Consider the following 27,125-nt stretch of genomic DNA (forward strand, 5'->3'; position numbering starts at 1 on the left):
CACGACAGAGTCGTCTTGCCGTGAGGTGAGCGCCAGCAAACATTCATCTGCTACATATATCATCTGCGAGCAAGCGCGGAGGCGGGCTTAGAATATAAACCGGGCCCGCTACTAAACACTTCTTGAAAATATCGTCATATGGCACATGAAGCCTGCAGAAAAACACACAAACGGAAATCAGTGGGCCTTATCGCATGCCACACTCTTCCGACGACGCCTTTCATCGCTTGTTGAACTGGCTACCCTGTATACTTTCAAAAATGCGTCCGCCGTACGATCAGCTGTTCGTTGAAGTCGAAAAACAAGAGTACATGTGAACGCGAGATTTGTGTGTGGGATTACAAAAACGTTCATTGCTTGATTCCGCTCCGCATTTGTACACAGCGTCCACCTCTCCTCCCCCCCCCCCCCCCCCCCCCCCCCCCGATGTCTCGTGAAATAGCTGTGCATTTCGCATATAGTTTGTCTGGTGAAGCCTACCTTTCTTAAGTTTCTACGAACGTCTTTAGCATAACAGAAGCTGGACTGTTTTTTTTTCATTTCCGTTAGAGCTATTATGTTTCTTCCGCACTTGCACAGCGTTTATTATTTTTCCGTGGTTTCATTAACTTGCCTTAGGTTCACTTGCCTTGGTTCTTGCTGTAAGTCGTGTGTGGGCAAATATATTTAACGACGCACAGGTTTGGAATGTACTTAAAATTTTCGCATGGTTTATATTCTTATAAAAGGTATAAGTAATTGTCCGGGATTGGTTAATCATATCCCCGAAACATATTTTTTTGCCCCGCATATATTCGAAATGAAGCCGCATTCGTTGTGCACGCTGCAAAATGAAGCCAACCTCTCACTGTGCCAGTATCAGGTGTAAACGATGAGACAGTAGAATTCATTTGTGCTTGACGTAGTTGGTGGTGACAGTGGTGATATGCTGCCACCTTCGCCGACGCCCGGAAGAGCGGCGACTAAGTGCGCAGAACCGCGTCCCCGGGTCGCTCTTGCAGGCGATCGCGTACTCTACGAAGGCGCAGCTGCTTTTATGCAGAAATGCATTATAGTCGGGGGTTGTCGTGCGTCCCTTGGCCGGCGTCCGCAGCGCGTCTGATGATGATTGTGGCATGATGCCCCTAGAGATTGGCCAACCAAACAATCCATCACAAGATAGCTTCGCGTTCAACGACCATCGTCATCTTCCCGTAGGCGAACCGCTGAAGGAGAAGGAGGAGAAGAAGACAAAGCTGCGAAGAGGAGGGCTGCCCTTGGCCGGCGTCCGCCGCGCGTCTGATGATGATTGTGGCATGATGCCCCTAGGGATTGGCCAACCAAACAATCCATCACGAGATAGCTTCGCGTTCAACCACCATCGTCATCTTCCCGTAGGGGAACCGCTGAAGAAGAAGAAGACAAAGCTGCGAAGAGGAGGGCTGCCCTTGGCCGGCGTCCGCAGCGCGTCTGATGATGATTGTGGCATGATGCCCCTAGGGATTGGCCAACCAAACAATCCATCACGAGATAGCTTCGCGTTTAACCACCATCGTCATCTTCCCGTAGGGAAACCGCTGAAGAAGAAGAAGAAGGAGAAGAAGACAAAGCTGCGAAGAGGAGGGCTGCCCTTGGCCGGCGTCCGCAGCGCGTCTGATGATGATTGTGGCATGATGCCCCTAGGGATTGGCCAACCAAACAATCCATCACGAGATAGCTTCGCGTTTAACCACCATCGTCATCTTCCCGTAGGGAAACCGCTGAAGAAGAAGAAGAAGAAGAAGGAGAAGAAGACAAAGCTGCGAAGAGGAGGGCTGCCCTTGGCCGGCGTCCGCAGCGCTTCTGATGATGATTGTGGCATGATGCCGCTAGGGATTGGCCAACCAAACAATCCATCACGAGATAGCTTCGCGTTCAACCACCATCGTCATCTTCCCGTAGGGGAACCGCTGAAGAAGAAGGAGAAGAAGACAAAGCTGCGAAGAGGAGGGCTGCCCTTGGCCGGCGTCCGCCGCGCGTCTGATGATGTTTGTGGCATGATGCCCCTAGGGATTGGCCAACCAAACAATCCATCACGAGATAGCTTCGCGTTCAACCACCATCGTCATCTTCCCGTAGGGGAACCGCTGAAGAAGAAGGAGAAGAAGACAAATCTGCGAAGAGGAGGGCTGCCCTTGGCCTGCGTCCGCAGCGCGTCTGATGATGATTGTGGCATGATGCCCCTAGGGATTGGCCAACCAAACAATCCATCACGAGATAGCTTCGCGTTCAACCACCATCGTCATCTTCCCGTAGGGGAACCGCTGAAGAAGAAGAAGGAGAAGACAAAGCTGCGAAGAGGAGGGCTGCCCTTGGCCGGCGTCCGCAGCGCGTCTGATGATGATTGTGGCATGATGCCCCTAGGGATTGGCCAACCAAACAATCCATCACGAGATAGCTTCGCGTTCAACCACCATCGTCATCTTCCCGTAGGGGAACCGCTGAAGAAGAAGGAGAAGAAGACAAAGCTGCGAAGAGGAGGGCTGCGCTTGACCGGCGTCCGCAGCGCGTCTGATGATGATTGTGGCATGATGCCCCTAGGGATTGGCCAACCAAACAATCCATCACGAGATAGCTTCGCGTTCAACCACCATCGTCATCTTCCCGTAGGGGAACCGCTGAAGAAGAAGAAGAAGGAGAAGAAGACAAAGCTGCGAAGAGGAGGGCTGCCCTTGGCCGGCGTCCGCAGCGCGTCTGATGATGATTGTGGCATGATGCCCCTAGGGATTGGCCAACCAAACAATCCATCACGAGATAGCTTCGCGTTCAACCACCATCGTCATCTTCCCGTAGGGGAACCGCTGAAGAAGAAGGAGAAGAAGACAAAGCTGCGAAGAGGAGGGCTGCCCTTGGCCGGCGTCCGCAGCGCGTCTGATGATGATTGTGGCATGATGCCCCTAGGGATTGGCCAACCAAACAATCCATCACGAGATAGCTTCGCGTTCAACCACCATCGTCATCTTCCCGTAGGGGAACCGCAGAAGAAGAAGAAGAAGAAGGAGAAGACAAAGCTGCGAAGAGGAGAGCTGCCCTTGGCCGGCGTCCGCAGCGCGTCTAATGATGATTGTGGCATGATGCCCCTAGGGATTGGCCAACCAAACAATCCATCACGAGATAGCTTCGCGTTCAACCACCATCGTCATCTTCCCGTAGGGGAACCGCTGAAGAAGAAGGAGAAGACAAAGCTGCGAAGAGGAGGGCTGCCCTTGGCCGGCGTCCGCAGTGCGTCTGATGATGATTGTGGCATGATGCCCCTAGTGATTGGCCAACCAAACAATCCATCACGAGATAGCTTCGCGTTGAACCACCATCGTCATCTTCCCGTAGGGGAACCGCTGAAGAAGAAGGAGAAGAAGACAAAGCTGCGAAGAGGAGGGCTGCCCTTGGCCGGCGTCCGCAGCGCGTCTGATGATGTTTGTGGCATGATGCCCCTAGGGATTGGCCAACCAAACAATCCATCACGAGATAGCTTCGCGTTCAACCACCATCGTCATCTTCCTGTAGGGGAACCGCTGAAGAAGAAGGAGAAGACAAAGCTGCGAAGAGGAGGGCTGCCCTTGGCCTGCGTCCGCAGCGCGTCTGATGATTGTGGCATGATGCCCCTAGGGATTGGCCAACCAAAAAATCCATCACGAGATAGCTTCGCGTTCAACCACCATCGTCATCTTCCCGTAGGGGAACCGCTGAAGAAGAAGGAGAAGAAGACAAATCTGCGAAGAGGAGGGCTGCCCTTGGCCTGCGTCCGCAGTGCGTCTGATGATGATTGTGGCATGATGCCCCTAGGGATTGGCCAACCAAATAATCCATCACGAGATAGCTTCGCGTTAAACCACCATCGTCATCTTCCCTAAGGGGAACCGCTGAAGAAGGAGAAGAAGACAAAGCTGCGAAGAGGAGGGCTGCCCTTGGCCGGCGTCCGCAGCGCGTCTGATGATGATTGTGGCATGATGCCCCTAGGGATTGGCCAACCAAATAATCCATCACGAGATAGCTTCGCGTTCAACCACCATCGTCATCTTCCCGTAGGGGAACCGCTGAAGAAGAAGGAGAAGACAAAGCTGCGAAGAGGAGGGCTGCCCTTGGCCTGCGTCCGCAGCGCGTCTGATGATGTTTGTGGCATGATGCCCCTAGGGATTGGCCAACCAAACAATCCATCACGAGATAGCTTCGCGTTCAACCACCATCGTCATCTTCCCGTAGGGGAACCGCTGAAGAAGAAGGAGAAGAAGACAAATCTGCGAAGAGGAGGGCTGCCCTTGGCCTGCGTCCGCAGCGCGTCTGATGATGATTGTGGCATGATGCCCCTAGGGATTGGCCAACCAAATAATCCATCACGAGATAGCTTCGCGTTCAACCACCATCGTCATCTTCCCGTAGGGGAACCGCTGAAGAAGAAGGAGAAGAACACAAAGCTGCGAAGAGGAGGGCTGCCCTTGGCCGGCGTCCGCAGCGCGTCTGATGATGATTGTGGCATGATGCCCCTAGGGATTGGCCAACCAAACAATCCATCACGAGATAGCTTCGCGTTCAGCCACCATCGTCATCTTCCCGTAGGGGAACCGCTGAAGAAGAAGGAGAAGAAGACAAAGCTGCGAAGAGGAGGGCTGCCCTTGGCCGGCGCCCGCAGCGCGTCTGATGATGATTGTGGCATGATGCCCCTAGGGATTGGCCAAGCAAACAATCCATCACGAGATAGCTTCGCGTTCAACCACCATCGTCATCTTCCCGTAAGCGAACCGCTGAAGAAGAAGAAGGAGAAGAAGACAAAGCTGCGAAGAGGAGGGCTGCGTGAGTTTTGGCTACCGTTACCCTCCTCGGCCGGCGCATCTTCCCCATCTAAACCCGGTCGAAGAGCGGCTCATCGCGCCTCGACTCGCCTTCATGAGCATCAGGCGGCTGACTCGAGGCAACGAGCAGTTTGGAGTGAAGGGACAGGCGGTGAACGTGCCCATCGACGTATCGAAGGTTGTGCGGTGCCTTCCTCGCATGGTACCCGAGGACGTTGCGTTCGACGTTCACATCAAGCGGAGGCTGATGAGTCCGGCAACGTACAAGCGCGGGTTGGTGAAGCGCGGCAACATCCTGGCTTGGCTCAAGCACCTGGAACACACCCCGCTGTATCGCGCCATCAACGTTCGGGTCGATTGGAGTCGGCTCGATCACTTCGATGACGGCGGCGAACGAGAGGAACCGCAGGAAGACGACGTCGATGATGCTGACGGTGAGTTCGAAACGATTCCCGACGACTTTGACGTGAACGATCCTCTGCAGTTGGAGGTTGCGCTCAACGCGGTCTCGAAGACGCTTCTCTATAACGAAGCGGAAATGACGGGTGTGGGAAAAGAAAAAAATAAATGATTACGCTCACACTCTCGCCTCTCTCTTCGCCATTAATCGCATCACACTCATCGGTGCACCCAATGCATTTCTGCATCCTCACAACCCCCCTCGGGGAGGTGCGGAGGAATTTTTTTAAGTGACCTAAACCTACTCTTTGCTTTATAGACGTCACCATGACAAGTTTTTTTAGGGCGCGGAAAGGCGAAAAGAACCAAAACAGCACCAAAACACTGAATAGCCCTAATCAGCCACGCAGCGCAAATCCCGTCAACGCCGCGCAGAAGCGGCGGCCGGCGCCGCAGCGATCGCCATGCTCGAGGCGTATAATTCTACCCCCTCCCCCCCCGACGGTTTCATCTCCGTGGGAAAAAACGCCAAAGCCAAAGTCGCCGAGAGGGCGCCACCGACTCAGCAAGCGCGGGATTGCTGCTCCCACCGGTGCTTCTTCGGCGCCCAACCAGCGCACCGTGCGGCAAGATATAGACTTACAATTTTTGAATACACTTATACACTGGATGCTTCGCCCCTCCGCCAGTTTTTACGTTAGTGGAGATGGTCGAGATTTTTTTAAATCAAAGATTTCTACCTCTACCAGCCAACGGTTCCTTCCTGCCGTGTGGAACCTTAAACTCCCAACGCGGCTGGGGAGGGGTAGGGCCGTTTTCACTAACGGAGCACAGTGTGGATGGCGCAGCGAATGCGTTCCCCGCGTGCTGCACGCCACGGCGGGCGCGTCGTCGGAAGGGCTGTGTCGTCTGCTTTAGCGACGGTTGCTTTGGGCCTGTTTTGCGCAGCCTGGCGTTCATTGCACGCTTCCTTTGCATGGCTTGATTAACTTGTTCGCCAGAACCTCCTTGGTAACCTGGAGCCGATGGATCGTATGGCAAAGATACGTTAAGGATTGGTTTCCAAGGCGGGAAAACAAAATGTAGAGACTACATACAGGCATCTGGCCGGTAGAGAAACACTACCTTTTTCGCACTAGTTTCCACGAATGGGACTCCATTTTCTCAATTTGTGAATACCGATTCGGTTGTTTTCTAGGAGGTACTACAAAAGGCAAAAGGACCAACTGGTTCTGGCAAATAGGGATTATAAAAGTTACCCCAGCTTTCTCGCCATTCTCACACTTACTAAACTAACTAGTTTAAATCGGTATAAATGGGAGTCACTAAGCTCACATGCCGAATTGTGTCGGTGTCTGCGCTTGTGCCGCGTGGTGGTGTAACCCCGAGCTAGCAGATCAGTATGGCTGGGTTCAGCTCTCACCCTTCGAATAACAATCCTCGCCGTTTTCTTTCTGCCGACGCGCGACCGGGCTACAGCGGCGGCGTTCGCCGCTCGAGACCAGCTGTGGCCGACACTGGTGCATTCGGGACACCGCCTCTACGAATTCCAGGTAACGGCTGGCAGAATCACTCTAGGTAGAGCCACCTGTGTGAATTCAAGTGGCGTCGCATAGGCAATTGTTATGGGTGTTGTTTAAAGCTTTGCTTTGCAACCACCTTCACAGCGTGCATTGGAGCCGAGTTTTTTAAAAGTGGATATCGAATTCGTTTATTGCTGCAACAGAAATAAAGCGGCCAATAGCCAATTGGTGTAATGACGTAATTCGATCGTAAGACGAAAAGACTCGGGAAAGGGAGACAATCATTTTTGCGGGTTTCCAGGTTATCTCAATGGCATAGAGCAGTAATTTCTGGCAGACGTACTTTGTGACCCCCTATTCTATGCAGCGGATGTGTCTTGACGTCGTTCTGAAAGCATTTAAGATTTACAAAAAAAACTACGCCCACCTCCCCTCGCGGGAACTTCTGGTGTGTTGCGACGCTGAAGGGGGGTTCCGCTGCGAGAGAGAAAACGCAAGCGCGGACGACCGTCAACTGATAGACCGGCCGGAGATCGGCACTCCGCTTATATGCGCAGTGCGCCCGAAGGAGAGGAGACCGAGGAGAGAGAGAGTACTGCACATGCGCAAAAAGCGCAGCGCCGCACACCGGCGGAGTGAGAGTGCGCTGCGCCACGCGTCCGCAGATGTTGAGATTGAGTGTTCGCTATCGGAGAGGAGAGGGGGAGAGTGGAGGAGAGACGCAGCTGTGCGGACCCCGACGACAGACGCACGCAGGAAGGACAGGGCCGCCGACAAGAAATGCTCTCAGCGTCGCATCTACAGAGTTGGAAAAGGTGTTGCAGGCTCCCTTTAAGGCAGCACATACCTATTGCTGCTCCGCACATTACGTGGTTTTTTATAGCGACGAGGCTGCCGGGACGGCTCAGTTAGTTTTGCATTGTCATGCATGTTAAAACCCTGGCCCTTTGCACCAGACATATTCATTGCCTTTTATGTCATTTTAAGTAACTTTAGGTAAATATTTTACACTTAATATCACTTCGTCCTCATAAAACAACTTTTTCTTGGCGCTCTTTGCCCTTTGTCGGCCTTGCACCAAAAAGCCCAACCATCATCATCATTAGTTGTGCATTGTATTTTAAGAAGGCGGACAGGCTGGTGTTTACAGCAAAGCTGTATGTAGCTACCCTTCAGCGGTGGTCGATGTCCACACCTCTTCGCGTCACGTCGGCACCAAAAATTCTCGTCTCTAGTGTGTCACGAATTCTCTCAGTAAATCTAACGTAGGTATCTTGAAAAATCACATTAACTACTAGCCGCTAAGACGACCCTATTATTACTCCGTGTTTCGTTTACTTGTCCAGATTAGTTCCCGATGAAGTTGTAAACGATCCAGAATTCCCGTCTTGTGTCGATCCATGGCCGTCCACGGAGGGAGTATGCTTATATAAAACGAATGTAACTGCTGTTTTATCTAAACTATCTGCAAACAAATTATATGACAAGTAGCCGGCAAGAAGACTAACATCACGCTGAGTTTCATCTACTTTTCGTAATTACGTACGAAGATATAAATATTGGAATTATTGTCTGCTGTCAATACGAAGGTTTCTACGGGAGGGCACGGACGGGCTTATGTGAGTCCGCTAGCTCGAGTTCTACCGATTGAGTTTCATTGAGCTAGTTGAGTCGAAAGTATGTTCAATAGCAAACTACGAACAAACGTGTTTTCGAGAGTGCTGGTTTGGGCCTGTTGGTATGACGCGGCGAAGAATGGAAGCGCTAACGCAACAAAGAAAAGCGAGTAGACACAGGAGTTAGCCCCCATGGAGAAGTTAACGCCTTGTGTGTGTCTACTCGTTTGTCCTTCTTGGGTTAGCGCATCCATTCTTTGAAACGTGCTTTGTTTATGCATCGATTGAGGTAAAACCCTCCACAGCGTCGCTGCTCGTCTTTTATCACAGAGTGATGAAACAGTAATGCAGTCACTGACCAAGTCAAAGAAAGTATAAAGACGTCTCGGAACCCGTACGGGTTTCCTTGTTTACAATGATGTAAAAATGGACAAGTTGTCGAATTTAAAAGTGAAGTTTGTGACGCAGCGACCGCATCAATGGTGACGGATTCATCGTATCGGAGTACGTTTGTATGAACGATGATTCCAGCAAAAGACGTCATGTCACGTTTCGTTCTTTGCACAGAATCGCAGCGTTGTCAAAGTCAATATCGTGCTGCTGCTTGTGCGTATGCTCGGCAGTCGCATTAGAGGTCAATTTTTGCTTTTTCACGTCGCCTTGGGGCTCTTTCATCCTTCTGGGGAACTTTCCTGATCGTCAAAGTAGAGCCTGGTTGCAATCGGCGCAGGGCATGCGATAGACAACGCCGGGGAAAAGATTATCGGGCAGTGGGTCCTTGGCGATCACGAGCTCATTATCACAGAGTGGAAGGGCTGGCGAGTTTTTTTGAAGCACTGAGGTAGCAGGGAGTTTTCGGTCATCCATCGCGTCTACGGCGAAGAGCGGCGTAACAGCCCAGTTGTAAAAAACGATTTTCCCGTAGTCTGAAAATGGATACTTTCGGCTATCTGAGAGGAGGTTTCTGTGGTGTCGCGTGGGCGACGGCCCCGAAGGGCGAAGCAGGAGACGTCCGCTCGGGTCGAAGTGTCAAGCCAAAAGAGAGCCTAATTTATTCAGTCACGTGAAATATATACCTCAGGGGTTAGCCCCCTGGTGGTAGAATCAGTTTACATCAAAATCGAAACCGAAACTGAAAACCTCACGTACTACATTCTATTTACCTTACTTTTTTTGTACTTCTTCCCCACTTAATATAAAAAAGAACAAAATGAGCCATTGAAACTCCCATACCCTACAAAAACAACTGACACAGTCCACACACTGCCCTGTTTCCCTTTCTATTTTTCTTCTTGTCCCCATCGTCGGACTCATTATATTCGACGGCCTGGATCTTGGGCTTGTAATATATGTCGACTTTCTCGGCGTCTTTCTGGAGCTTGTCGGCTTCGTCGGTCTTTTTGTAGTCTTCCTCGGGCATGTCAGCTTCTTCCTTTTGAACCTCCGGCACCTGAACCTCTTGAGATTCACTTGTGCTCTCCTCAAGTTCCGACGAGTTTGCCCGTAGTTGCTCTCGAAGACCTGCTAGTTGCGATTTTAGCTGCCCCATCTCTTCTGCCAGCTGGGATTCTCTACGTCTGCTTTGTGCTAGCTCTGATACGAACAGGGAAAGTAAGCTGTCATTCACCTTGACATCAGAGTAGGATCTTTGGCGCGTTGGCGTCGCATGCTGACCGAGCTGGTTGACGACGACGACGTCCTGATCGTCGTCGGGTGGGGTGTCGATGTTTGGCAACGGTAACCGGGTGTGTCGTTTCACCCGATGTGACGACGGATGCGTCGTTGAAGAACGCGGCGTACGGCAGGCACTCCTGAAGTGGCCAATTTTACCACACTGGAAACACGTTTTCCCCAGAGCGGGGCACGGTTGAAGCGGACGCGGCGTACGGCAGGCATTCCTGAAGTGGCCGATTTTGCCGCACCGGCAACACGTTTTTCCCAGGGCGGGACACTGTTGAAAGCGGTGCCAAGCCCTACCACAGCGGCCACATGTTGGAGGAGGAGAGCGTCGACCGCTGGCTCGGGCGAAGCTAAGCCCCGAACGGGACGGTGACGAACTTCGGTTTCTGAAGATTGTGGGGCGGAACTCCCGACGTGGGAAACGGGTGGGGCGCTGCTGTGTCCTATCAATGACTTGAACGACGTCTTCCTTGGTTTCGCGATATTGTTGCAGTAAGTCCTGAACTTCTGATATGCTTTGTATGAACTGAATGGCTTTATTAAACGTCAGAGTCGGGCCTTCTGCCAGCAAGTATTCCCTGGTGCGTTCTGACGCCATTCCGACGATGAGTTGGTCGACTAATGAGGATGTCTCGTCTGAGCCGAAATCGCACTGACGACCGATCTATTGCACCCGGCGCGCGAAGTCGAGTTCTGATTCTGCTTGACGTATGTTTCGGAACTGTACACGGTTGGCTAGTTGTGAGGTAGAGCCGTCGAAATGGGCCTCGACGCCCTGCACAAGGTACTTGTACTCGTCGTCATCGCTGGTGCCCGCCGGCCTGGCTGACTCGATGATGTGGGCGATGCGATCTGCTCCCGTCTCCAAAAAGGTCTTTAAGAGTGCTGCCTTGCGTTTCGGCGTGAATTCGTCGCAGCTTGCTGCGAGAAGATATGTCTCAAACAAGCAATGCCAGTCGCGCCATGAGATGGCCGGCCTCCCCGGGTCCGGGAAAAATGGAGGTGGCTTTGCGGCTATATCAGCCATCTTGTCAAGATAATGAACGAAGTGGTGCCGCTTTACTGATCTTCGTTATGTTTATATAATCCTTTTGTAATAAATACCTCGTGCCCGTTGGCGATATCTTCAAGTATTACCTGCTGCTTACATATTATTGGATGGATTTGCTGCGTAGCGCTTGATGAAGGTCGATTTCGGAACGATGCCGCCGGCGGCCGTCTTCTTCCCGATGCGGTCGAACGCGTAGGCCTAACCTCTAGCGAACCTGACTGAAAATTTCAGCCGAAATACAAAAATGAAAAACTTGCGGCCAGTACGGCGGCTTATTTGTTACTCAAGAGATGTGGGGTGCTTACATCTTTGCTGGTTCAAGAGTGGACTGCGCCATTGTGGTGTCGCGTCGGCGACGGCCCCGAAGGGCGAAGCAGGAGACGTACGGTCGGGTCGAAGAGTCAAGCCAAAAGAGAGCCTAACTAATTCAGTCAAGTGAAACATATACCCAGGGGTTAGCCCCCTGGTGGTAGAATCTGTTTACATCAAAATCGAAACCGAAACCGAAAACTCCGAATACTGCAGTTTTGAGGCTATAATGCGATGCAAGGTTGCACGGTGTGACATGCAAGGAAGACTACACTAAACAGGTACACCATTTGGGAACGTTCCTTGAGGCGCGAGGAATTGTCTTCGTCACATGCAGAGCTAGACTGGCCTCTCTGGTGTAGTTTCGGCTGAAACTCTGATATCTGGAAAGGCGTTCGTCCTGCTACGGCCAGGGGCTGCATTCACGTGTTTTGTCCGTTTTGTGCCCGTTTCGAAAGTGTCCGTTTTGAGCAGGCCCTGATTGGCTAAAAGCGAACACCCGGTTGTGCCGCCAGAGTTAGTTGCAGCATCTAAGAGCTTTGTGACCCGCAGCTTATCGGAGCAGACAATTTGGAGCAGGCAATTTTTCGTTTAGTTGTTCTTGGTTCGCTGGCGCAACAATAAATACATAAATGATAAATTTAAATAGGTTTAGCCTTTAAAATGTGTTTACTAGAACAGTTGCCCAAGAGTCAACCCCAAACCCGTCTACAACTGAAAGTACATCACAACAAAACGCACGCAAAACGGACGTTTTCAAAACGGTCAAACACGAGAATACGGCACCAGGAGTAGGATGATGAACGAACGTATGGATGTATGAATTAATCAACGAGTGCTCGCACTGCAACCAGCCCTGTTAGCACCGAAGGTTGGCGACCAACTTAAAGTCAGCGAAATAATGTGAGACCAGCGCAATTTGTGTCTAATGTTGACGAAGGCCTGGCTAGCGCTTAACGCTACTGCTGCAGACACACTGCGAGACGCGTTACGGGCAGGCCGAGTTAGCGAAGGGGACTCGGTAGCGCTGCGCGATCACAAATTCTGGCCCCTTGACACGTCACTCAAACGCTCACCTGCCCACGATGAACTTGCTTCGCTAGGCCCCGGCCTTGCACGCCGCGCTGCTCAGAACCGCCCGCGCACGGGCTGACGGCCGTTTCGACTCGCCAGAACAAGCGCTGCCACGGAGCTCAACATTGCAGGCGATCGCCTGCTGGCCTCGCACTTGTTCGGGCCGGCATGATCCCGATGATGATTGGGGTGACTAGCCGTAGAAGGCGGCGGTGTGAAGAAGAGCGGAAGCCGGGGGATTTGCTACGTGGTGCAGGAAATGAAAACGAGTGTACGGGCTTTCGCGTGTTTGTCACGCCCTGCACTCTTTGATTGCCGAAACAGGTCGTTTACGCTGTTAGCAGAACACATCACGTATACATTATTTTTCGTCAGCGTTAAAGTAACTATTGTTCGGTGAACAAACACGGGCTTTGCGCGAGAAAAGACAACATATACGGGTAGAACGGGAGGAGCTCGATTATGCAACTATTGTTACATGCGTACTTTATCATTTTTTCTTCGTTTCTCAAAATGGTCATCATCATTTCCCCCGCTGTTTTGCACTTCGATTTTCCCTTGGTTTTAATTCTTCACCCCACTTCACAAAACAGATATCATCATCAGCCTTCTAAGGTCCACTTCAGGAAGAAGGCCTTTCCCACTGACCTCGCAACCGCTCCTGTCTTGCGCTGCTCCAATCCATTGTTTGCCTGCGGACTTTCCTATTTCGTCCCTCCATCGATTCATTCGCCTTCCCCTTCTGAGATCGCAATGCGACTCGGCCAATCCCTCAGAGTGGGTGCGCGCACTTTTTCTTCGCTTCACATGGGCAGCTTTCCCGCTCACGGCACTCCTTTCAACAGTGATTGCCCTGTAGTTATTTCGCAAAATGTAACGTTTTTTTCCGCAGATAATATTAGGGGTGAAAACTCGCTACGTGCGTAGTTTCAAGCCTCATACGCTTCGGGATTACGTTCCTGAGCCATGGAAACTATCCCAAAGAAAATATTCAAATCCAGGACACTTGTTTGAGTGTTTTCATCATCACGTTGACTTCTTGCTTTACGCCAAGTATCACTTCCCTGAAGTTGGTTTTGCTAGGTTCCTGAGAGGTCGGAATTTTGAGCGAGAAAGCTGGGTATGCACCGACCAACAAACCAACAAACCAACCAACCAACCAAAGAAAAAATTGGCCGCGTATCTGCTCCTTTCGTTGCAAATGACGTCAAAAGACGATAGTCTTTATCGGCTTTTGCGAAGTAAATGCCTCCCTTCGCTTTACCGCTCACCTCTCATGTTGTTCCTGTTGCGTCGCACTCCTCCCAAGGTAAAGACGCCAAAGGTTTGCTTAAATCATTTTAAATTTCCCGCGTTCCACTGCTCCAAACCGGGTGTCTTGATGCGAACGCTGCCGTACGGCGGAGACGCGCGTTAATCGGGGCGCCCTACTTCAACGTTTATAGAACCGCGTTTCCCTACTCCACGTGCGTTGCAAGCAGAACGTGGAAACTATCTAGTGGAACCTTGCGTAACTGTTGCCGGTTGATTTCTTAAAATGGCGCCAGAAGCTATAGTGGCGCGGGCGACAGCAGGCGACGGCGGAGTGAATTCTTTTTCTGCAGTTGATGAAGAATTTAATTTCCCAAAAGTCAAGCATGTTTCAATTCTTATAAAGGAACACTGCAAATATCACTTCTGTATTGATTTGTTGTCTCATATTTGCATAATGTCTTGTTCTTTTTCAACAATGTTGACAAGTATGAATATTACACCGGACCAAGACGGGTAGATTTAGCTGTGACTATATAAGACTATTGCGCAGGCATTGTTTTTGCTTTGGCCGGGTGGCTGAATCGAGTCACAGACAGACAGACGGACAGACAGACATACAGACAGACCAAAATTTCTGCGTTTAAGTAGCCCAAGAAAGACTATCGTCTTTAAAACCGGGAAACAAAGCCATGGGTGAGGCCGGGTGGCGTGTTTTCAAACGCTTCGCTGCACAGACCACCCCCGTGACATGCGTGATATCACTGCGCGCGCTATTCTTTTGAGTTGCCACTAAAACGAGCGTGCCGTTCGGCCTCTGTGGCCTCGACGTAGAGTACCGAGTACTGGCGCTGACGGGTTAGGTTCGAGCCCCAGCAGGTCTTTGAGTTTTTTTTTTTTTTTTTGCATTGCTTTCCTTATTTCTCTAAATTTAATTTTTTTAAAACAACACAAATCTACGTGTTGCTTTTGTTGAAAATACTGGTTTGGTATGTTTTAGGTTGCTTTAGGCATGGGCGCAGCCAATCGCTACATTTATTTACCCTTCTACATCGCGTGAACAGACATGTCATTTGGGTTCTCTGTGCAGCGAAGCGTATGCGCCGGGTGCGGCTCGTTGGCAGATCTGGAAGGGCCGCCGTCTCAGGGAGACGCAGGGGCGGATCCAGGTTTTTTCTGAGGGGGAATTCAGCTTCTACCAGTGATGATGATGGTGATGATGCCGATGATGATAAACAGGAGGATGAGGGTAGTAGTCTTTCTTTAATCACTGAAATATTTCAAACCACAAACAAAAGAAATAGAAAAAAATATTCAACTAGACTTTTTCTACGACCTTAGGGGTCATCTTCTAGGAGGTACAAATTCCCAAATTGAGGGGGGGTCAGGACATCCGGACCCCCCCTCTGGATCCGCCAATGGGGAGAGGTCTAGAGATCAGCGAAGACCCTGCGCCTTTGGAGGACGCCTGGATTCACCATCGCGCACGGCTCCACCCCACCTGCGTAAAGCTCTATCCTTCGCGAAAAGCCCGCCGTGCTAGCTCGAGGCCTCGTCATACCGCAGTTCTATAGGCCGCGAGGGCACCTGGACACGCCCCTGAGTGTGAGCTCGGACGAAGAACCATTTTGTCTTTGAGAGCCGTCGCTGCGACGCGAAAACGTCATGTATTTCTTGGCTGCGCGCAGCGTTCCTGCGCTCCATCACTGCCCGCTACGCTTCAGCACGGCCTCACTGCCTCCCTGGCCTGCCTCACGTCAGACCGTGGCCCCAGACATCTCGTGAGGACACCGTTTTTCGCTTTATTTTTGCTTGAATTTTTGTGATACTTGCGTTTCGTGTTTGGACGCAGTTGATAATACTGGTGCATTATCTGGTGCACGGCAAAAGCCGTGGTACACGGCAAAACTAGTGCACGGCAAAAGCTGTGCATTCTATGCTCTTCGGACGGGCCGTCACGTTGATGTAAATATTTTATCTCTCATGGCTTCATTTCTTGAAGCCTCCACATTCCGCGATGCAAGTATACGTGGGTTTGGGTTCCGCAGTGCAGGTCCTTTTGAAGTTCGTTTTCACTCCGTGTTTTCCCCCGTCACACATCCTCGATAACCAATTTTCACCATGATAAAGGGGAGGAGAACCGGGATTTTTACAAATGTCCGGTGCGGGAAAAATGTCACCTCTGGCTATTATAGCTGTCACACTATTTCACACAATTCACCTTGCAAATCACAAAGTATACGAAAAGCACACCACGCTCGCACACCTACGAGCGTACGTGCGCTTTTGCGTTGCGTCCATACGGCTGCTGCTCTGGTGTTTTGGCGACATGCAGCGCCCCACCGTATCCGACGCGGCTGGGTAGTGCTAAAGCAGGCGACCTTCGCCGCCGTTCATGTGTTTTCAATTAGAAATCAAAGCGAAGGTTGGTTGTACTTAATGTAACCGCGTTATGGTGCATCTAAATAACTGCATGCGGAACAAAATAGTCCTTAAAGTACAGTAAAGCCTGCTTATATCGAACACGGATATATCGAATTATTGCCTATATCGAACATTGTATAATTCTGGTAAAAATTACATGCATTTAAAACTTTTTCTATCGAACGCGATTATGCTGCCTCGCCTCGCCCGGCACATTGCCCACGTGCGGGGCCCTGACACCTGCGGAATTCCCACCTGAACGTCTTCCAGGCCCACCAGAACCACATTTTCGGCAGCCCGGACATGGGCCGCTTTAAATAAAGTTTGATCTCTCTCTCTCTCTCACAATAAATATATAGAACTCTTTCGCGCGGGTTCTATCGCTCTCTTTAGGCATGTGGCAGGCTTTCCCGCAATACATCGGCGCGCAGCGGCGGCGCTGGTGTCGCTTGCGACTCTCGCGTGACCACGGGCGCGTCCACACCGGCCGTGGCAGAGCGGACCAGCTCCAGGCATGCATGATGCCGCTGGAGCCAAAATCGCCACATTGGGCGCTGCAGGCTGCGGTGTCAGCGAACTTCAAGTCCGCGCCACTCGCAGCGCCCACTTGCTGGGTTCGCTGTGTTCGACGTTATTCGCTTTTCTCCATGCTTGTCTCCACTCTGTCGAAGACGCTGAGGACTCCGCAGCGCTTCCGAGCACGAGCGAAGCCGTCGCTCCCGTGGCCCTGCTACGGCGATACTGCAGTGCCATTGAGGGCAGCGCTCTTGTGCTTGTCGACTGTTTAGATACCGGGGAGCAAGCCGTCACCAGCAACGCGTTGCGCTCCAAGAAGCAGGCTACACTCACGCAGTTCTTCCGCCCCAATTAATTATTGTTTTCCTTCAGAAAAAGTGTCGTATCAATAGTGAACTGCAGGGTGGTAAGATCTCAGCGTTAGCTCGTGATTCAGTGGGCAAGATTGGTCTCATATAAGTTTTTTTTGCTCCGCTTTCTATATCGAATTTTTGTCCATATCGAACTATTTTAAAATCATCGCGCTGTTCGATATAAGCGGGCTTTACTGTAGTTTCCAAGGCTAAACAATATAACATCCGGTACAAGCCGTTTTATCAGCTTCCTTTTGAGCGAACTGTCGCGATTGACGCGACGTGGGTCAGTATCGCCAGGTCGGGTGGCCTAACTTCCTAACGAAAATTATGATTCTTTCTTATTGCGTACGGCCGACAGAGGAAAGTTCTAAAGTATCATAAACACAGAACGTAATTGCTCGCCTATTGCCTGAGGTAACTGCAAGAGCTTGGTTGTTTTAGTGGGAGCATGCAAGCGCACGTGAGAAGAGGGGCCGAATCAGCTGACACTGCTGCTCTGGCACCTCATCGAAAACGAGTGAAATTTTTTGGTATTTATGTGTCCGGAAACTAAATGATTCTTGCGTAACATTTTACGCCGCACGATTCACGAATGGCAGAGCGCATATAGATAGTACGTGATGCAGTATATATATATATATATATATATATATATATATATATACAGAAAGATAGGGCAGCAGTCTACAACGGCAAAGGAGGCATAGGGGTGTGGTTAGGCTCTTTTCTTTTTCACTATGGTTAATGAAGTAAACATTTTTTTTAATATACAGAAGAAAGAAAGAAAGAAAAACACGCGCCCAGAGTGGGGACCGAACCCACGCCTTTCGATTACATGTCGAATGCCTTACCAATTCGGCTATCTGGGCGACTGTGTTCTCCTTCACTTTCTAGGCTATTTATATTTACTTGAAGTGTATCTGACGCTTCAAGTAAATACACTTCAAGTAAATATAAATAGCCTAGATAGTGAAGGAGAACACAGTCGCCCAGATAGCCGAATTGGTAAGGCATTCGACGTGTAATCGAAAGGCGTGGGTTCGGTCCCCACTCTGGGCGCGTGTTTTTCTTTCTTTCTTTCTTTCTTCTGTATATTAAAATAAAATGTTTACTTCATTAACCATAGTGAAAAAGAAAAGAGCCTAACCACACCCCTATGCCTCCTTTGGCGTTTTAGACTGCTGCCCTATCTTTCTGTATTTCCTCAACGAGCCCCTCATTTCCTTACTATATATATATATATATATATATATATATATATATATATATATATATATATATATATATATATATATATATATCAAAGTTGCAGTCCTTATTGCCAGTGCTGTTTGGCGTTTTAACAGAGTTTTTTTTATAGTTTCGAATTAGGTATGATTGCTTTTTTTTGCAGGAATAAATTATTGAAAATTCAAGTCGCGACAAAATGCGCCGTTTTTTCCGGAAGCGGGAATAGAACCCACAACCTCCGCATAACGCGTGCGCCGCACGCGTTATGCGGAGGTTATGTGTTATGCGGTAACGCGTTATGCGGAGAGCACCGCACGCGTTATGCGGAGGTTGTGGGTTCGATTCCCGCTTCCGGAAAAAACGGCGCATTTTTTTCTCGACTTCAATTTTCAATTATTTATTCCTGCAAAGAAAATGCACTCATACCTCATTCGGCACTATAAAAAAAAACTGTTAAAACGCCAAACAGCACTGGCAATACGGACTGCAACTTTGATATGTGTCCCTACGGAATCCCTCGTCCACGTCTCTGTTCTATATATATATATATATATATATATATATATATATATATATATATATATATATATATATATATATATATATATATATATATATATATATATATATATATATATATATATATATATTACCTCACGTACTCGTGTCCTTGTCGACGTGCCCATGCGCTCTGTACCATAGAAGAGCCGCGACTTTTGAACGTCGACGCTGCTGCAAGTGATCACTACATGGCTGCTGCACATGGCCTGACCTATGCGGATAGTTCGCACGGCCGAAGGTGAACAGGCCCAGATTCGAGAGGTTCGGCGTGTAAAGCATCCGCTTGAGGCGCTAATTCGTGTGTGCAGAGCATCGTACGAAAACGTTGACCAAAACGACGGGCTCACTGGGGCCTTGAAGTGGTAATTGAAATTCCATGCCGCCGACGTCAACCACGACACCACAATGATACTGAAACAACCTTGTGTCCGTCTATGATCACCTATACAACAGCTTCGCCTTCCAAGTCTTGCGCGTGAGTGCAAGTTTCCCTGATTTTTCTGCTGAACGAGGCTTATAATGGTGCACGTTGGCAGTTGTTACCTTGACGTCGGTTGGCGGCGTCTGCAGCGTGCTTCCCGGCGGGCCGTAGCGGACGCCGCAGCGGCGGAAGCTTCCGTCGGCGGGGTCCCTGGGGATGCTGTGGTTGTTCCACTGCTCGTCGGTGCCGTCGTCCGGCGGCGGCTGTGGCGGCCGGCACCAGTGGTGCACGGGCGCCAGGTCAGTGCCGACCGGTGTACTAGTGCGTGTAGGCCACCAACAGGGCAGCCTGCGTGAACGCCAGCAGCAGCCTCTGGAAGCGGCGGTGGCCGAACATGTACATGTTGTCAAACAGCGTGTCGCTGTGGGTGCGCGTAGCCGCAAGACATGCCGCCCCATCCGTCTACACAGCCGCGAACAGAGCCTGTCAGACGCTCTTGTGCCGATTCAGCATGGGCGGCATGCTTACTGTTGTTGTTGCACCTTTAGGTACGGCACCTACCCAATCAGGGGATCGGCCAATCAACACAGGATGGTTAAAATGAATGGAACTTTTATCTAATCACGAGACGCTTAGGAAAGATCAATTAGATCGCTTGGAAAGAGTTTTGAAAAAAAGAAAAAAGAACTGGAAAATCAAAGCGAGGGTGGCCAATCGCAATCATAAAGGGAATCGTTTGGAATTTTCGATGTTGCTCAGGAGGGCAGAGCATACATCCCGGCGACAGAACCCCGTCTCGGATGCCCCGAACGATAGCATAGCCGGCACTGTTAGAGATGACCCCAAACTGTAAAACGGCACCTTTAATTCCAGCACCAAAATTTCACAGTCTGAGCGTTAAAGTTGGAAGGACACCTTCGCGTTGTGAGCAAACTTTGTTGATAGCAAACTTAACAGACCGCCACCTCGGGTTGGTCTGTCTAGTCTACAGGTGCGGTAATTATAAAGACCAAATTCTTGGTTGCTACTAAGCCAGGTTTCCTGTAGCAAAGTTACGTCTGGGGAAAATCGGGAGTACAAAGCAAATCCGCAAAGCCTTCCGCTGTGTGGCTCTTTCTTCTTCTCGTGACCCCGGCACGGTTGATGTTGATAATGGCGCTTGTTAAATGGCAATGGCCCCTCGCGTTCGCGTGTATGCGTTTCCAAGTACAGCCAGCCGTCATCTGAGCTTGATATGTCGGTTATACCACAGCATAAACGTAACTAAAGCATGCACAGCCACCAGAATAGAAATAAATAACTGCCGAAATGGACTTAAATGGTTAAATACCACTGCGTTGAAAAACATTCAACGGAAATACCCGAAACCGAACTAAAAGGCGCCAACCCGCAAAAACGTACAACAAACAGAGCTGAAGCTGACCAAAAGGAAACAAAAATACCCGAAATCCGATTGATAATTCATGAAGATGTCATTCCTACGCCAACCTACGATACCTACGATACCTACGCCAACTTCATCCTCAATTCTGAAGAAGCGAGAGATCACCTAAAACTGTAGACAAGCACCTACGTGTACATAAGTTTAGACATTGACTAACATTGACAGTAAAGGATCACGAAGACTTGTGTTTCCAGATAAGTATAATGAAGCCGATTTATATATATATATTCGAACTGCTGTATTACTTGCGCGCCACTGCACATGGATTCAAAGAAAACTGTTCACTGGTGCCCCTGCGCAGATTACCGGTCTTCGAACACCAAGACCCTTCCTGACCGCTGCCACCTACCCACCTCCACGACTTCACCGCCAATCTCCACGTCTAAAATAGGCTTGTTCCGTGCAAATCACCACATCTCCGCAGCAGAAGAAGACATCCACAAAACAGCCATCACAACCCCATTAGGCCTGTTGCGGTTTCTGCGCGTTCAGTTTCTGCGGCAGACCTGAACAAATATTCCAATGTTTTCATAGACGACGTACCGCAAGGGCTACCGTCAAGGGTGTCCGCTGAACTTTCTGCAAGTGGGGGCATCCACTAGCTGGGGAGGGGGGGTACGGTTGGATAGCACCAAAAAGCCGCTATTTGTGGTTGAAACTACGCATATGAAACAAAAATTACAAACAGCGAGTTAGAACCAGACTTGCAGAACATACATTGGAATTCGTTACCAAACAAAGAAATAGAGTAAATAAATAACATGCGAAAAGTTCCTGTCACTTCGTAAAGAAGAGTGGTCAGTCTCGCTGAGTGAAGGTTCTCGACTCACACCAACTGATCACCAGCACACAGCACAAAACGTTCACATACATATAACTGCCCTCCGTCAATTTTCCTTGAATAGCAGCTGCAGACGCCTCTGGTTTTTCTGGACAAATTGCGAGATGACATGTGTGATGAAGTTTGTTAAAATGGCTCACCCAATAAAGATACTACCGGCCTCCCTGACTTTCAATGCAGTACAGGCGTACAAGCGCTTTGACGGGCTGATTCATACCCAGCTTTCGCGCTCAAAATTCCGACCTCTCAGGAATCTAGCAAAACCCCTTCAGGAAAGGATTATTTGGCATAAAGCAAGAAGTCAACTTCAAGATGAAAAAACTAAAAGAAGTTTCCAGGAATCTCAATATTTTTTGTGTAACTCACTGTCAAATCTTACTCACCATGCATTTCTGAGGGAAAGTTTTCATGGCTCAGCAACTTAGTTGCGCAGCGTGCAAAACTTAAAGCTGTATACAAAGCAAGTTTTCACCCCCAATATTATCTGCGCAGACGTGCTTTACATTTCGGTAAATACCTACAAAGTAATTACTGTTCAATGGACTGCCATGAGCGGGAAAGCTGCACATGTGTTTTGTTTCGGGGCTTTGGTGGTACCGACATTTTGCAATTTGGACGGAAAGGGTGTACTACAAGGTACAAGGAAAGGGTGTACAATAGCCAGCACAGGCAGTCTGTTACCCTACCATGACATGAGCGTCAATGTTTGTAAGTGTTTAATTCGCAATGTTGACCGCCGTCCTGAAGGGCTTTTCATCGGATACGCAGGACCTGAGTGTGCTAATCACAGCGCGGATTGTTGGGCTTATTGGTTCACTTCCATATTTTAAAGAACTTGCAAAAAGGAGAGAACGTCGGTGTCGTTCTCTGCTCTCTTTTGTCCTTCAGGGCAAAATTTTAATTATGGGGCAACTAAGCTGTGCAGCTTTTTGTAGTGCATAAAAAAATTCGAATCTCCAAGGGGGGGCAGTTGCCCCCCTTGGCCCCCCATCCGGACGCCCATGGCTGCCGTTCGTCTACGCTTACATTGACGATACTCTGGTGGCCATGCACCCCGTCCCTGAAAGAGCATATAAATTATCTTCGCCTTCTCTTCGATCGTCTCACTGCTCATGGCATCGTAATCAACGTCGTGCTGCTTTGGATTTTATTGGTCATCATTTCGACGCTACTTGCATTGGTCCACTTCCCGCAAAGGTCTAGGCCACCATCGACTTTTCCAGGCGATGTCGTTGACAAAACTGCGCCAGTTAGTTGAACAGATAAATTTTTATCGCCCCTTCATGAGGGACTGCGCCACGCTATTGGACCTCTCGACAGGCTGCTTTGCACCCGACGCTTATCTACTTCACTCGATTGGGACGCTGTAGCTAAAGGCGCCTTTGGAGCCATCAAACGCGCCCTCCCCGGCGTTGCACTGCTGGCCATCCGAATCCAATTTTGTAGCGTGAGCTACACTGGCCGAGGTTGAGCAGTTTCGCGTGGCTCCTGGACAGCCGTACTGCGCATGCGCGAGGAGCACTGACGTCACACGGCGCACAGAACGTTGCTCGCTACCCGGCGTCTCTCCCCCACCCCACGCGCCCAGCGTCTTCGCCGACCCCCGTTCCGCACGTGGCGGCCCGGTCCACTTGATGATCATGCGATGGGTGACCGGGTGTGCAACCGATGGCTCCTGCGTCGCGGCAAAACGTGTGTACGCCTGTGGAACCAGCTTAGCTCTGGGGTGATGGGTGACGCTGCGCCGTAGCGGCCTGATAAGTAGTACATGTGTCACATTATGCATATACCGTTTGTGTGTGTCATTGAAGCAGCAGTAAGCAGCCTGGACAGCAATCCTGGACAGCCAGGAAAGCTAAGGATCACCAGCTGAACCTTGGCTCACGCTACGTATATCCTGGCATTGCTGAGCTAAGCCACTGCTGGTTTTTTTCCGCCGGCACTTGTGACCGACGGGACAAGTCGAGCAGTCGCAGCTGTCCCGCTGCAGGGAGTTCAAGGCGCATGGCAACCTTTAAAATTTTTTATCAGAGCACACCACTCCGGCTTAGTGTAGTGTTTCGTGGCCCCGAACTGATAGTCATATACCTCGCTGTTCGTTACCTTGAAGGACGCAAGTTCACTATCTCTACCCATCACAAGCCACCCATGCTCGAATTAAACCGCTCAGCCACCCTCTATTTTCCCAAGACCGTTCATTCTCTCGGAGTTTACGTCCGACATCCAGCACGTCAGTGGGGCCGCCAATTCATTCGCGGAGACTGAGTCGCGTGGACAATGCCTTTCAGCGGGAACGCAGGAAGCACGTACCGAGGAGCTTGTCGTATACGAACTGGCGGCGACGCAAGGCAGCGACAGCGAGCTCTCCCTGTGTGCCTGCTCATGCGCGTGTGTGTTCATATGCGTGCGCGTGTGCGTGTGTGCATGTGTGCGAGGGCGCGTGCTTTCGTGCTTTGCGTGCGTTTGTGTGCGTGCGTGTTCGACTGTGCATTTCTGCGTGACTGTTCATGCATGCGAGGGCGTGCGTGTGTGTATTTGGGCGTGTGAGTGTGTGCACGTATGTGCGAGCTTGCTTACGTGATTTCGCGCGCGTGCGGGGCGTACGTGTGCGCATGCGCGTGCCTACTCGTGCGTGTTTGTATGTGTGCGCGTGTGCATGAGTGAGGGCATGTTTGCGTGCGTTTGTGTGCGTGAGCGTTAGTGTGTACGTTTGTGCGTACCTGGGAATGCATGCGTCTGCGTGCGTGTGTGCACGTGTGTGCGTGCTTGCTTACGTGAGTTGCGCACTTGAGGGGCGTTTGCGCGTGCGCGCGTCTACATGCGTGCGTCAGTGCGCGCGTGTGCGTTCGTGCGTGCATGCGTGTGCGCTGGCGTGCGTGCACGCTTCTTGTGTCCCTATCCGCGACAGTTCTTTCTGGGTTCCGTCCTATACTGCGCTAAAACAATGTGTCCTTTCTTGGTCATCGTTCGGAATTCCAGCTGCGGGCTTAGTTTTCTTTCCTGCCGCTCTAACGTGGTGGCGGGTACGTCGAAACGTGAGACTGTCACGCGGCGGTAGTCGTCCACGCGTATGCACATAACACTGGGGAGATGAGGGAGTCATTCGTCTGCGTACTTTTCGCCACCATGCCCACAGATGAAGACGATGAATTCGTGACTTCGCTAAAAACTGTGTGCCACCTCAGTTTTGCTGATCACCGAGAGCAATGGCTCATTTTTTTCCCTTTGGCAACCAGATTGTGAAACTGCCTCCACCCACACTTCGTGAATAAAACCGCGTCTCCAGGGTATAAATTGTGCTAGAGCCACTAGACAAGCTAGTTGCTCTAGATTGTCCCCGGGAAATGACATCAGCACGCCGTCACGAGAAAATCGGTGGAGAACCAAGCGGCCCCGACCCCGCACAAAGGTAGCCTTAGCAGCCTCATGCCCTCCCCTTACATGCCATCCACGCTTTACTCGCCGCCATCATTTCCGCCGCATACCTTTTCCTCGGGGCGGTGGTGGTAAACATTTACTGGTACTGATGTGTTGAATGAAGGGACGAACTGTGCTTCGCCAAGAGTTCTTGCCATCCTGCTGGGGCTAAGAGGTCACTGCCAGGGCCGCACCCAGAGGGGAAGGGGGGGGGTTCGAACCCCTCCCGAAATCTTTTCCAGACAGCATGTAAGCAATGCTCACTGTTGCTTTCAGCAAAACAACCCCCTTCCGAAAATCCAAAAATCCATACCCCCCCCCAAAAAAAAAAATTCTGGCTACGGCCCTGGTCACTGCATTACTTGTAAGCATGTGCTACTCACCGCCAAGAGTTAGAACTATGACAAGCCAATGTACCATTTTTTTCTGTCGGACGGAGAGTGAGAGAGAGAGAGAGAGAGTCAACTTTTAGTGAGCCCAATCAAGGCTAGTGCAGGCAGACACCGGACGGGGTGCCCTCTTCTCGTGTCCCATAGGCGTCTGGCAGCTCCTGCTCCTGGCTGCCACAAAACGAGACTCTTGATGAAATGATGCGCCGCTGTTCCTTTTGATGATCCCCATTCTAGTAGAGATGACACGCTACTGGATGATGTTACGGTGACGCAAACAATCGTTCAGCTGACGGCGAAGTGGGACGGAGCTTTTCGGGAGAAACGGATATTCTGACGATTATGCCTTTGGAACAGGCATTTCATGGCACTGACGGCCTTGCCCGATCCACACTCAGGAGAAGCTTGCGGTTGTGACCACTATACACCTGCCATTGACCCAACAGACAACCGATTTTTGTGGACTGCATGCACTCCAGTTCATATGAAATCCACCGTTTTGTATACTCGGGTAACGGCAATGGATTTCTAAATAAGCAGGCTGAAACAGTTTTAATTGTGCACTGAAATTTCCGAGGTCTAAATGGCGGCGACATGTGGTAATTAAACATGACACTGCCATACAGTAGAATCTCGATAAACGGAAATCGCCTAAACGGAATTGCTGCTTAAACAGAATCATTGCCTGTAAGTTAATTGGTTTTGTATTCAGATAACGTAAAAAACTCTCGGTAATCGGAACTAACATTTTCGTGTCACCGTGTAAACGGAAGCAGAAAGGGAACTTTCTGTGAGACCCATCGGCATGAGGATCAGCTTTTTACGGTTCCGGCTCTTTCGTTTTTGCTTCCTTCTTCATGGATGTTTTTTTAGCCTCGTTGGCCTCGTATGCCTCGTCTCGTTAATGGCCAGCCGTTTTAGCGCAACGAATGGAAGACCGCAGTTCATGTGGTTCCAGTCGTTCGGTCTTGATTAAAGACGTCGAGGTTACAGGGCTCAGCTACTGCCGCCTCGTTCGTGCCATCGTGGTGCTGTAAGTGCTTAATTACCGCGTTGCCGTCTTCTAAATTCGGTGGCTCGTAAGCACCCGTGAAGTTGATGGCTCTAGCTTCCCTGAAGCGGCAGTTGCAAGGACTCAAACAGACAAGAAAATCGACGCATTTTGTACTGCACAGCGACTCATTGTTGCCAAATCAACTTTGTGAATGCTGTGACTAAACCTCTTATAGTTTTTTTGGCTTTCTGAAAAACCATTAGCTACATTGAGCTTCTTGTGCTTATAGTCCCACAAAATTGTATTAAGAGTGTGTACGCACAAAATTATGCACTGTCACATCTATCTCGGTAAACGGAACTCCTGTTAAACGAACTACTTTTTTCGGTCCCCTGAAGTTGCATTTACCGAGAGTCTACTGTATCTCCAAACAATTCCGTCGATTTCAACGCGGGATTCAAAAACCGCATGAAGGAATAATAAAGGTTGTAAAATATTGCTGTTTTAGCCAGGGACGAGTTTTTAAATACCTCTTGTAATCTCGGTGTAGTTAAAAGTTTTTTTAGAGCGCTGCTCACTGTCACAGTTGCCAGCATTCCTTTTCGCGGAGCAGGTATACCTGGTGAATCTAAAAATTGCGATTTCAAAATTTCGAAGGCGCAATCAGCAAAGCCCTTTCGGGTTCAGGTATTTGAGGTGATTCCCTTTCATTTGGGGAAGAGAAAATATACGTGACAAAAATCGGTTGTCCGTCCATTTAAAAACTGCGCAGAAAGAAAATCAGCCCGAATTTTTTTTTATATCCTTGCGTCAGCGCGTTCGTC

General features: G+C 50.1%; 1 protein-coding gene and 1 non-coding gene across 2 annotated transcripts in view; one reads left to right on the forward strand and one right to left on the reverse strand.

Annotated features, from left to right (window-relative positions):
- LOC144142017 (translocator protein-like) overlaps positions 1 to 12,586 on the reverse strand; it is a 29,898-nt gene extending 17,312 nt beyond the window's left edge. The window contains exon 1 of the mRNA XM_077673447.1: positions 12,460 to 12,586. The gene's annotated coding sequence lies outside the window, so the exon portion shown is untranslated. The remainder of the gene's footprint in view (positions 1 to 12,459) is intronic.
- Positions 12,587 to 17,991: 5,405 nt separating this feature from the next.
- Trnat-ugu (transfer RNA threonine (anticodon UGU)) lies at positions 17,992 to 18,063 on the forward strand. The gene has a single exon. It is a non-coding gene; the product is annotated as a tRNA-Thr (tRNA).
- Positions 18,064 to 27,125: the final 9,062 nt, after the last annotated feature.

Source organism: Haemaphysalis longicornis, unplaced genomic scaffold (genome assembly GCF_048455015.1).
Source record: "Haemaphysalis longicornis isolate Haplotype H1 unplaced genomic scaffold, Haemaphysalis longicornis Haplotype H1 scaffold_6, whole genome shotgun sequence".
NCBI lineage: Eukaryota > Metazoa > Arthropoda > Arachnida > Ixodida > Ixodidae > Haemaphysalis > Haemaphysalis longicornis.